We start from the raw sequence: 12,150 nt of genomic DNA, 5'->3' as shown, positions 1-12,150 counted from the left end.
AAGTGTGTAGTCTGTTAAATAACAGTTTCCCCGAAAATACTAAGCTTAAACCATTAAAATTCGACAATATTACTAGTAGTTTTACCCATAATCACGGTACTTATGACAACTATAACTGCGTGATTGTGTTTAATGAGTATGGCCTGCAAGCACATAATGTGGATGAATGATAGTTAAATAGATAATTTGATACCTACATTTAAGACTACGTAGGCGCCATAATATACCTACAATATATATTAATAAATACTTAAACAAAGTAATACTGTTTGGTGATTTAAAAGTTATAATTTTTATTTTATCTAAAAGTTCAACACAGTTCCTACATTGTTTAAATTTAAAATTAAATTCCTCAGCTGTGTTAAAAAATTATATTTGCATAATTTAATCAACCAAAGGAGATTAAATTAATAATTATTTATATTTTTTCACGAGTTGAAGTTCAAAAACTGAGAACAGACATCAGGTATACCTATAAATAAAAATATATAGATATACACAATAATAAATTATTTTTGCATCATATTTCAGTAAATTTTACGATAATTTTTAATTTTAAGAGAACATTTTCATTAAAGCATTTATAAAACATTATTGTTTCCACTTTTTTACCAATTTTTTTTATACTAGGATGTCATGAATGCTGTCCAATGGGCAGTGGTGATGTAAAACATTTCAAGAATTTTTAAATGCCAGTTAATAATAAATCTATTAAATTATTGTCTACTTTTTATTTTATTAACTGATTGGTAGTTTTTGGATTGATTTATACAAATCATAGATAAATATAATATATATTATGATATATATGTGAATGATTTGTAGATACCCAATTAAGAATATTTTGTCTTGTCCACTCCCTCCGCATCGCAGTATTCCATCGCAGATCGCCTGATTTAACTCCGCCGGCATTCTAAGTACAACATAAATTCGAAACTTCTACAGAGGTTAATACCGCAAACGTCATCTATCTGGACAGAGACTGTAATAATTGTTTCAGCAAATTATACAAAACAACTCGGCTGTAATAAATACCGACGAGCGACGACAAAATGTCTCGAAAATTATTTGTTCTTGTAAACAAAGCCCAATTAATTTAGGGCTATAGATTGAAGTAAAAAATAAACATTCGAATAGTAATTATAATATGCTACGCAGTTAGTTAAACTTCAATCGTTTTTGGTATTACCTGTGCCGGTCAATTAGATCTAAAAAGAAAAAAAACGAATTGTGTTCCTTCATTATTCGGTTATTCGGTATAGATGTGCCATTCACTGTTACCACATAACATCCATATTAGATTGTGCAGCATCCACCGTTTAGAGTAAGTGCACCCCTAAAACATATCATTCAAATATAAGATTGTTTCAATCAAAAATATGGAGACAATTTTAAAATGCTCTTTGATTTCTACGAAACTACACACTTCGTACGATTTACTGGAGAAGAATTGAATTTTTAAAACCCGGCGGGTCCATAACAGTTTTGATATAATCGATTGTTTTATATTTTTTAATGATGAAAACATTAGTTTTGTTTACATGTCCATTATTCCCACAAACATCGAAAACTAAACACGATATTCTAGCTCGGTAAATGTCTGTATATATTTTTTTTGATTGTTTGAAAAGTTGAGGTTAATTTAATGGTGACCTATTTCAAATATTGCAAAAATCGAATTACGCGAATTACATTTTGGAGTCCAGGCCATTAAATCACAGTAGTATAGGTATTCTCATTTATCAAAATGCGTGTACCAAGGAAAATTTAAATATTAGTATATTGTATTAACGCATAGTTTATATCATAGTACCACGTGGGACCCTTTTCCACACTTTATACAACCGTACAACTGCAGCGAACACATTGTATATTATATAGGTAGATAGGTAGGTCATCTACGGAGTGGGCCATCGCGCAGTTTTTCAGTTTTCCCACTCGATATATTAACATATACTCGAAAACTGAAGAACACCTGACGTTTCGCTCTGTATAATATAGTGCAGACATGTTATGTGCCTATAACATTATTGTGTCATATTATATAGTAGGTAGGTATTGTAAAGAGAGGCAAGACAATGAAATACAGAGCCTACCGCGAAGAAAAATTCAGTACAGTACGCTTTTGATCCGACAATAACCTCCCACGCAACGGGCTGAAAGTCGTAATAAACTCTCACGTCGTAGGTGGGCACTGCTAATAACACGTACCTACACAATAATATAGTGTTCTACTATATACGAGGGATACATACATTATAATACAGACGGATATGTGTGCAGTGTTTGCCGAACGCGCGATCGCTGAGCAATAATAACACAAAATACCTATAAAGCAGTCAGTGAGTCGTTGCAAAGAACGCAATACCGTGCACGATCTGCATCAGCGGCTCGAGTTGAGAGTTATTTGCACCGACGAAACGGCAGTCGAAATGGGTGGGTACATTTAAAACAGTCCGATTTGTGGAAGGGGGGGGGGGTGGCGCTCTGCCGTGCGCGCGTACGGTGAATTCTGCGGGTTAGTATAGGTTATTCGAGACAACACTCGCGTACGTCTTGTTACAAGGTATTGTGTATTATATTTGATCTTCGAATTCCGTGAGGAATTATGCACGCATGAGCTGCCGAATAAGACAGACAGTTATACAATACGGACATTCTCGGGCGGGTAAATATATAACCTTTGATTCGCAAAAGTTTTTAATAACGAACGAAAAATAAAGGCTGCAGGACCGATTGTGTGTAACATTCTCCGGAACTCGTTTTTAATAACTATTCGACTTACCACTCACAAACGGAGATGGAAGTGTAAAAAATAAAAAAAAAATGCACAACGATTCCGTCTTGTAATCATTTATAATATAGTATGTCCTCGCACGCTGGTGTACAGTATAGGTAATATTATAATATATTGTAATCGGTCCAACAAATCCGCGAGGAGAGAAGAGCGTGTGTGCAGCAGTATTATGATATATTGTAATGTCGTTTCTATTTTAAATTCAGAGCGGACCGATGAACGTATCGATTTTACCATGATATGTGTTTTTATTTTTTTTTTATGTCTGACATCACGGTTCGGGGCAGTAAAAGTGCTTTGATTTGCTTCAGCAGCAATTTTTCTGGTGGGATAGTGACTCTAGTTGGTGCATTCGGGAGGTTAAAATAAAAAATTAACAATAGTTTTCAAAAGTGACAGGAAAAACAAACAAAAAATTAAGGAAAAACTGTAATTTTTACGCAAAAACAGTTTTCGACAAAAACGATTTTGGTTTTTGGTGTAGATCTAAAACAAATGACCCCAGATACATCAAATTTTCACTGAATGTTTGTATTAGTATTTTCTATACACCGTAAAATGTTCAAAATATTTTTTTACTCGCGTTAAACTATTTATGGGCATATGAATGTTCGATTATTATTTGTTTTTTTTAAACTAATGTCGATAAAAAAATGTTCACTTGGTCAAAGAACTAGAATTATGATCAAATTCGTGAAAATCACGAAAATTTTAGATGAGAGGAAATACCACAGCAAATAGACTTCGCTCACTGCATGTTTAGCAGTTGTAAGTTCAGTCTTTGTAGAAGTAAATAAATAAATTGAAGAAAAAAAGAATTTAGATATTTGTGTACAATATGTCAATATATTAGTTATTAGTAGTGCTAGGATTATAATGACCTAAAAAATACACAAAAATGCACTAAATAAAATGCAAAAATGACTTAAAAACTATTAAAAATGAACTTAAAAAATGGCCAAAAAATATACTTAGATGAGCGAAAAAATGTCGCTAAATTTCAATAAATATTGTTTCACTAAGCTCTAAATTAAATGACGATTGATTACTATTATTTGTTAAATTAGATAGTAGTACTTACTTGATTATTTTGTTTCATTTCATTCAGTTTTCGTTGAATTCCCCGAGCATGCATATCGACTGATGTGTTGTTGAATTGTAAATTTCTTTTCGGAGGCAACTGCAACATTACAAACTTTACAAAAAAGCACCATTCCGTCCGTAGAAAAAATATCGGCACATAACTACGTAAACGGCTTCCTATTGTTGACTTAATTTTTGGCATTTTGTACAGTTAAGATCGGTAGAACCACATAGGTACGTGTCGAATTCACTACTAAAGCTACTATTGCATACCTAAATAGTTATGGGTTCGTTCGATATTTAATCTTATCGAATAAATCAACAATTAATTATACTACTTTTTCAATATCAATGGACTGGAGCAGGTAATTGCCTATAGGTAATAATTGGGATTACCTATACAACACATATTAATAAATCTTAAAATAAACAAAAATTAGTTTTAATACACAAAATGAACGTGATAATTGTAATATTTGTAATATTACGTAAAAATGAAATAAAATGCATTTAACACAAAAAATGAAAAAAATTCAAAATAAAAATTACATATTCTAAATTATTATATTACGAAACAAATTTAGTTTTTGGTTAGAATTGTATAGCACTTAGAGAAAAAAAATGCAAAAGTCACTAAAATCCTAGCTCTAGTTATTAATGATTTTTATTTTATAATTTAATGACGGCTTGAAATATACGTGTAATTATAATAGCCATATTTTTTCTAATTATTCTTGAAAAAAAATCATCATGGAAGAATTTATCATTAATTTGTTGAAACGAAAATATTTGCCAACTAGGTATACTTTGTATGTTAACAATCGTTATAATTATAATATACTGAATAGGTACATTATATTGTTATATATTCTTATGCATTGTAAATACACATTCGAAATTATTTATTTTCTAGGGTATTATTATCATTGTTGTTAGCTTTTAACAAAACGTTAATATAGATCTCAACAATAACCTCTAATAAAATAAAAATAATTATTAAGTGTACGTAATGAATTATAATTATAATAAGAAGAAATAAAACATGGAGCGTTATTAGTACATAATTATAATTTCGAATATCAATTTATTCAGATAGGTATCTAAGTAGAATGATAACGTATTTTAATAACGTTATGTTGTATAATCAAAAGTACTGAGATGGAAATAATATGGCTATTATATTGTGATTCATCGTTTAAGGGGAAAGGAATTGTTTAGTATATTAACTATAGGTACCCGTTGAGTAATGAAGTAAGATCGGAAAAAAAGAATGACGGATAATGATGTTTGATTGTGGCTAAATGTGCCCTATTATTGTGTATTATCTTGTGTAGATATAAATATTTGTGTTAGTATTGAAAATGTTTAATGGCCTACGATTTACATTTTACAAGTAACATAATTAAACATTCGGATTCAATCTCAATTCGAATACGTATTAATATCGTACCTAAGCTACGAATATAATAATTCTTGTATAGCGATGGCCGTAAAACGCAGTATAATACTTATAATATCCAATACTATCAAAACATATTCAGTACACGCATTATGTCAAACATATTATTATTATTAACTCTGTGAGATTGTATCTCAAAAGGAGTCTTTAACAGTTTGCCGACGGTTTCGTTTCAACCCAAACATAATATTATGACTATACATTTGGAGAGTCCAGGATCCGACAGGATCCGATATGCATCAAGACGTATTTTTGAGCGTCGAATGTATATGTGTACACGTAGTCTTGCAGGAGCCAGAATTTCGGTAAATGATAATAAAACTATCTGTATGCGAAATTCACTTTTTCTTTGTTTCCATTTTTTTTTTTTTTTTTTGTATTAAATATAATTTCTGCCGTCTACATACTGCAATAATTATGTAAGATTAAAAACAAAATCTAATTAATATAATAATAATCACAAAAATGTTGAATAATGACGTATAATGGCTGTAACTTGCTAGCAGTGGACGAAATTCATTATTCCATGTCCCCTCGCCCGTATATATACTTAACGAATTGTTTTTTTAATTTTACACACGAATAATATGAATGTCCAGTGACGAGAACGGTGTCGTAGTCATAATATGTGTGAAAATCATAGAACGATCACATGAGTTATATTATTGACATGTTAGAAACTATTATTCAAATTAAACGCACTTTCGTAAATTTCAACTCATTCGTATAATTTTACAATCAAATTAGTCCATAACAATAGGTAATGATATTATTATAAGTCTTTTATTCATTAAATATAAGATGGAGTGAAAGTGTTGTATACATTTATAAGTACGATACATATATACAGCTAATTACAGCCTTTTAACTTAAGTCTTTAAATATAGTTATTACAAAGCCTAAAAATTAGTTTTATACAATAAATATTATTGTTGATTAATAACTAGAACATTATATTAACACTCGACGATGACGACGAAACCATATATATACTATAATACTTATACATAATAGACATTTATATATAAATAAATACATTTATGTATAATATGAATAAATTATGTTTAAGTGGTCAACGAAAAACGTTAAAGCCCAATAAGGGTCGACAATGCTTTTTAAATCCTTGGCATAATAAAGGCATTCAACAGCGATGTGGTAAAAACATAGTGTGTCAGTGAATAAAAATAAAATATAGCTAAACGAATATTTATTTTTTTAGAATATTTTTTACACTGTTCATAAATGCACACCCACGCCAACCAACAACTAAATAATTCACCTAACTGAAAGCCTAACTAAAGAAAAAAAATATGCACTAGTTGCAATATGTTCTATACTATTATGTACCTATTTATTTTTCAAAACTTTTTAAGAGCATATTTACCTGAAGTTGAATATTTTCTTAGATCAAAGTGTAGGGTAATTTATTTTGGAAAATATTCTGAAATAAAATACTTACTTATGCTTTTATAAAAAAAACTAAAAACCAATGTTCGTAAATATTAGGTCAATTATCAATACCCATTTGAACTGTTTTATTTATAATGAACAAATTAAATACAATTTTGCATTTTGTAAATTATATTAAATTCTGCAATGAGTTTTTAATGAACTTAAAAACGAATAAAATTGTTAGTGCTCACGTACTTTTATCGCCTTCAAAAGTATTTTCGGGAAAAAAACAGCACGATGTTTCGCCGGAACAAGATATATAACAAAAATTACACTCTGTTTATGATTGAGTATGAGTAGTAGTAAAATTATAGTGTATAGTTTGAAAAAAAAAATAATAATATTGATGAATAATACTATATACACTATAATACACTATATACCATATTATATTACAACGTATATTTTATGTAAAGCGCGAACGCAGAAAAATCATCGATCTCTGACAAATATAATATGATAATAATTATGATGTCGACGCGCTATTAAAGTACATTGTTATTATGATTACTATATACAGTCTCGACGACATGTGACAGCGACAATGAGATGAATAAAGCTCGAGAAAAACCGCAAACGCGATCGTCCTTCACAAGTATTACGTATAACGTCGGGCAAGCGTGAAAATTTAATTCCCTCTATACACGATCCGTATAATATCATCGCTGCAGTGTCCGTATATTATTCTACGGCGTAAAGAGAGCATTTATGTCGTGTCGGACAATATATTATAGCCCTCTGAAATAACGGCCCAGAGACATTAGGGTCGCTTACGATTGAAACTGTTATTATTTGTACTCAAATATTCGGTCGCCGCTAGGTCGTGCAATATATCTCGCCGAGATTTTTCGTCGACATTGTACGTATGTTTCTCTGAACCCCCGCCACTAATCATAAAAAATATTTTAAAAATGTATGTCATTAATAAATAATGCATATTTACATTACGACCGTTTTCGTAAATTCCACGCTTTTAGTTTACATTGAATAAAACCAAAATAGTTATATGCGTTGTGTATTTTTAATAATTTTAATTTTTAAGTGCCGTATAACTTACATTTTTTGAGAACATTACACAACAGGTTATTTCGGTGCAAAATTCTTTATTCGACCTTTGACTTAAGAATACTATGAGAGCATAATACAGTATAATAGTAATGTCCTATATTAAGCAAAATAGGTGTAAAAGACTATAATATTATTAACTATATCAGGGGAGGCCAAACGGTCGATCACGGACAATTTCAAAGTCGATCATGTTAGAATTTATTTCTAAGGACACGCGCGTGAAAATTAATCGAGGTTGTAATGAACAAATTGTCGATAAGTTGTATCTGTATAGTTTTTATCTTTTATTCTGGTTTCGTATGTCAGATGTTTACCGTTCACACATGTTCATTTCACTGTGTTCATTCGGTGTCTGTTGTATTACATTTATAATAACGTATTTAAGTTCTTTAACATTTATAAGTAAGAGTGCACATAAGAAACAAAAATCGTATCATTTTCATCAAGAATGGGAGATAGATTTTAGATATTAATAATTATACTTCAGTAATTATATTTTAGAAATTATTATTTATCATTATATTATTTTTATTAATTAGTAATTAGGTTATAATACTTATTGTATGTTTATATTCACTTTATGCAAGTATGTTTCTTAATAATTATAGTTCTTCAATAATAAAAAAATATTTCTGTTTCCACAGAATCGATCCTCAAACGTAAAGTGTATTTTTAGTAGATCGTGACCAAAAAAAGTTTGGCCGCCCCTGAACTATATGTCTATATGTATCCTTCACAATCTGTAGAATATAATAAACGATGCAATCATATTTATATTTTAAAAAACCAGACAAACAATGTTGGCTTTTCTAAAAAAAAATACTTCTAAAAATTGCTTAGTAATGTTTATAATTCAAAGATATTTGTCTAAAGATAACGATGCGTTTTTTGTTGGACGTGGTTTGGGTAAGAGAAGAAAGGTTATAAGAAACTTATAATTTGATTTGATCAATTTAGTTTTAAGACAATAAAAAAAAGTTTTTAATGAAACACTATAGAAAGTGGTAATTATAAAATCGGCGATAATTTTCAAAATAATATAAGCAACATTATTTTATAGTTCGACAATTTACATATTTAGTATTTAATGTGTAATTTATAGAATCATTAAAATGTATAAGCCTAAAGAACAGTTTCCTATTTTAAAGCGTATTATATAAAATAAAATAATAAAATAAGTTTATAGTGCATATTACTATATTTATTCGTCAGTGTTGGTCACCTAAATATTAGAAAATCGGAGAAAAGTACGTGTCGATATTGCCCCGGCGTCGACCGTTGAAATAATATTATTTACAATAATCATTAAAAAAAAACGTAGACATTATAGGCAAGTAGATGGTTCGGTATGTAAGTACAATATGTAGCTACTAGCTGTTTTCGAGATTGTAAACATAATAATAATTTTAACATCTGTACTCGTATACTATACTTATACTAATTGACTTCGAACGTCTAACACGGCGCATAAGATAGGCATTTCTGCTACACTCTATCAGCGCATATATTACGCCGGTTGTCCATGCACGAAATGACGATCTACCATGATAGACCCTGATATTATAAATTGTATTATAATATTTATCTAATCAAACGCATGTGTCTATTCCTTCTTACATTTAGTTCTGTATCACGAAGTCCCACCAAAACTACAACAATTTTAGATGACTCTGGAAAATGTATAATAACGATCCTCCGTTACAAACACATGTGCTAAGGTCGGCTCCGTTTATGGACGTCGTCAAAGTGAAATACATTATAATATTTACAATTTATTTTTAATTTACGTTAAATTGTACTCGGTAAGACTACTAAGAGACTTGTCGAATTTAACACCTAAATCCTCTCGTTTCTTCCCGTTTGATATTTATGTTTGCACCGTATGTCAGAGATAGGAAACGTTTTGTAACATAGTTGATGCCATGTTATAACATAGTTGTTGAAACTTGAGGTGCACGTATAAAAGAACAATTTATTTTTATACATCTTTGTATGAATTTTAATGTAAAAAGTTATATTTCGAGTGCATACGAATCGAACGATTTTCAATATAAAATTGATGGAAATTACGAAAACGAAAAATGGAATTTTTTATTTCTTCAAATGAGAAGTAAATAATGGTTGTCTGAATATTTTACCAACTATCCAATTTTACGGGAAAGCAGTGGTTGTTTTAGTACATAGTAACTATAAATTATATATTATATTAAATTCCTTTGAAATATCATCAAAATTATTATAATATGTTTGTACATATTATAACTTATAAGTATTCGTCATCGCTGCCGCAGGTACACGTCATGGAATTACTCGTTTGGTATAAATATTTCGGTAACGCTCGGCTTGGTACTTTTCTGTCACGTGTAATAAAAACGTATTGATCTTATATTGGAACCTGCGCCGCATAAAGAAAAATGGAATATTAAAAAACCAAAAAACAATTAGTGGATTTTGATTTTAGTTGGTCAAAACTTTGGTGTAAACAATTATATAAACAATTCATGAAAAAAATCTTGTGAGAACGTTTTAATTACGCCCTTTACGAAGTTTAAAGTAAATGCGTAATAGAAATACATTGTTGGGATATAAAGCTATTTTGTGCAGTCAGATGTACATTGTATGACTTGAGGAAAAAAATTCTTTGACCCGAAATCATATTAGTGGCGGGAGTGTGTCTAAATCTAACATATTTTATGTTCCTATTTTGTGTTTTTTAAATCGAATGAGAAGTTATAACATACATTATGACCTGCAACATTAAGAATTCCATGATTTTGGAAATCGAAGAATTTTCTTCTGATTTCAAAATCAGAAGTGCGAGATATAGATTTGATTTGACGTAGTAATGTCAGATTCTAAATATGAGATTGTATTTTGCACATTTTCGACAAATCGAGTAGGTACAACTATTTTTTTATCTTTTAAATATTTGTATTCGATGTTTGTGAAGAGACTGATGGATTTGACGTCTTATAGTTATTTATACATTATACCAATATGGACATGATAATATATTTAAATATAAAAAGCTTATTAAAAAAAAAATTCATTTTATGAAGGCTATCACCTAGTTATTTGTTTTCGTAATAGATTTGTATCCTCACAAACACATTTTTAATATTTTTTGCATATTATTCTTATTGGTGGTGTCTACTTTTAAAGTAAAGTCATAATCATAACTGTTACTTTATTTTTGAATTTTTTGTTCACGATTTCCTTTATTTCGTCTAATTTGAAGTGCCAAGTATGTAGCAATAGCAGTTTTACCCCGTCGTCGACTACCACAGCAGTCAGCAACTATCTGCGAACACATCGTACATGTATATTTATATTATTACGTGTCACGTATAAAATGTACACCGACGGAGATGGGTCAGCGCCCGTTTAATAGCGACACGAGACTACATTATATTGTTGTTGCCAGGTATAATATTATTGCATCTACTCAATATTAATTGTTATAATTATTTTCATTGAGTATATATGCTAACCGTACCTCGATACGCGTCCAATTCGTATAATAATGAGATTTTGTCGTTGGCGCTGAAACGTTTAACAAGATTACCTGTGAAAAATAAAACGCCCTCGACTTTATAAATTATTATTATTTTGATGGCAATACGCGCATGCGCGACAGAAACTATATGTCTATATATATAAGATATAATAAAGATATATATATATATATACACACAACATAATAATATTATAATGTAACAAGCGAAGCCGTTCGCTGTTGCTTTCGCGCTCGCTGATTCGATAAAATAAAACCTGTATACAATATTATAGTTATAATAATAAATTATACAAATATATGGGAGAAATAGGAGAAGAAAAAAAAACACCACGTTGAAAAGACCTCTATCTCCACTCCGTCTTCCAAATCGATCAAGACCGACGACGACGCTTGCACAATAATAATAATAATCTCACGCACAGCGTCATACGCGTATTTTATTACCTGCTACTTATATTATTATAATAATATAATTATATATTGTAATATGCAGCCCCATGACATTCGTCCGTATATAAGCTACGCGCGTATTGATCAGCGTAAAAGCGGTTGTGGTTATCATATACCTATACACACACACACACCTATATACACATATATATATATACCCGTAAGTGTGTATATGAAAAGCCGGAAAAGTGAGTACGGCTCGCACACGCATAATAACGTAAAGGTATGAAGCACGGTCTCTTATGCGTTCCGAACCAGAACAATATAACACTCCGTATAGTATATATATATATATACCGCCGTTATATATATAAACAACAAGTC

This window comes from Myzus persicae, unplaced genomic scaffold (assembly GCF_001856785.1).
Source record: "Myzus persicae strain clone G006 unplaced genomic scaffold, MPER_G0061.0, whole genome shotgun sequence".
Taxonomy (NCBI): domain Eukaryota; kingdom Metazoa; phylum Arthropoda; class Insecta; order Hemiptera; family Aphididae; genus Myzus; species Myzus persicae.
Note: the sequence above shows the minus strand (reverse complement) of the source record.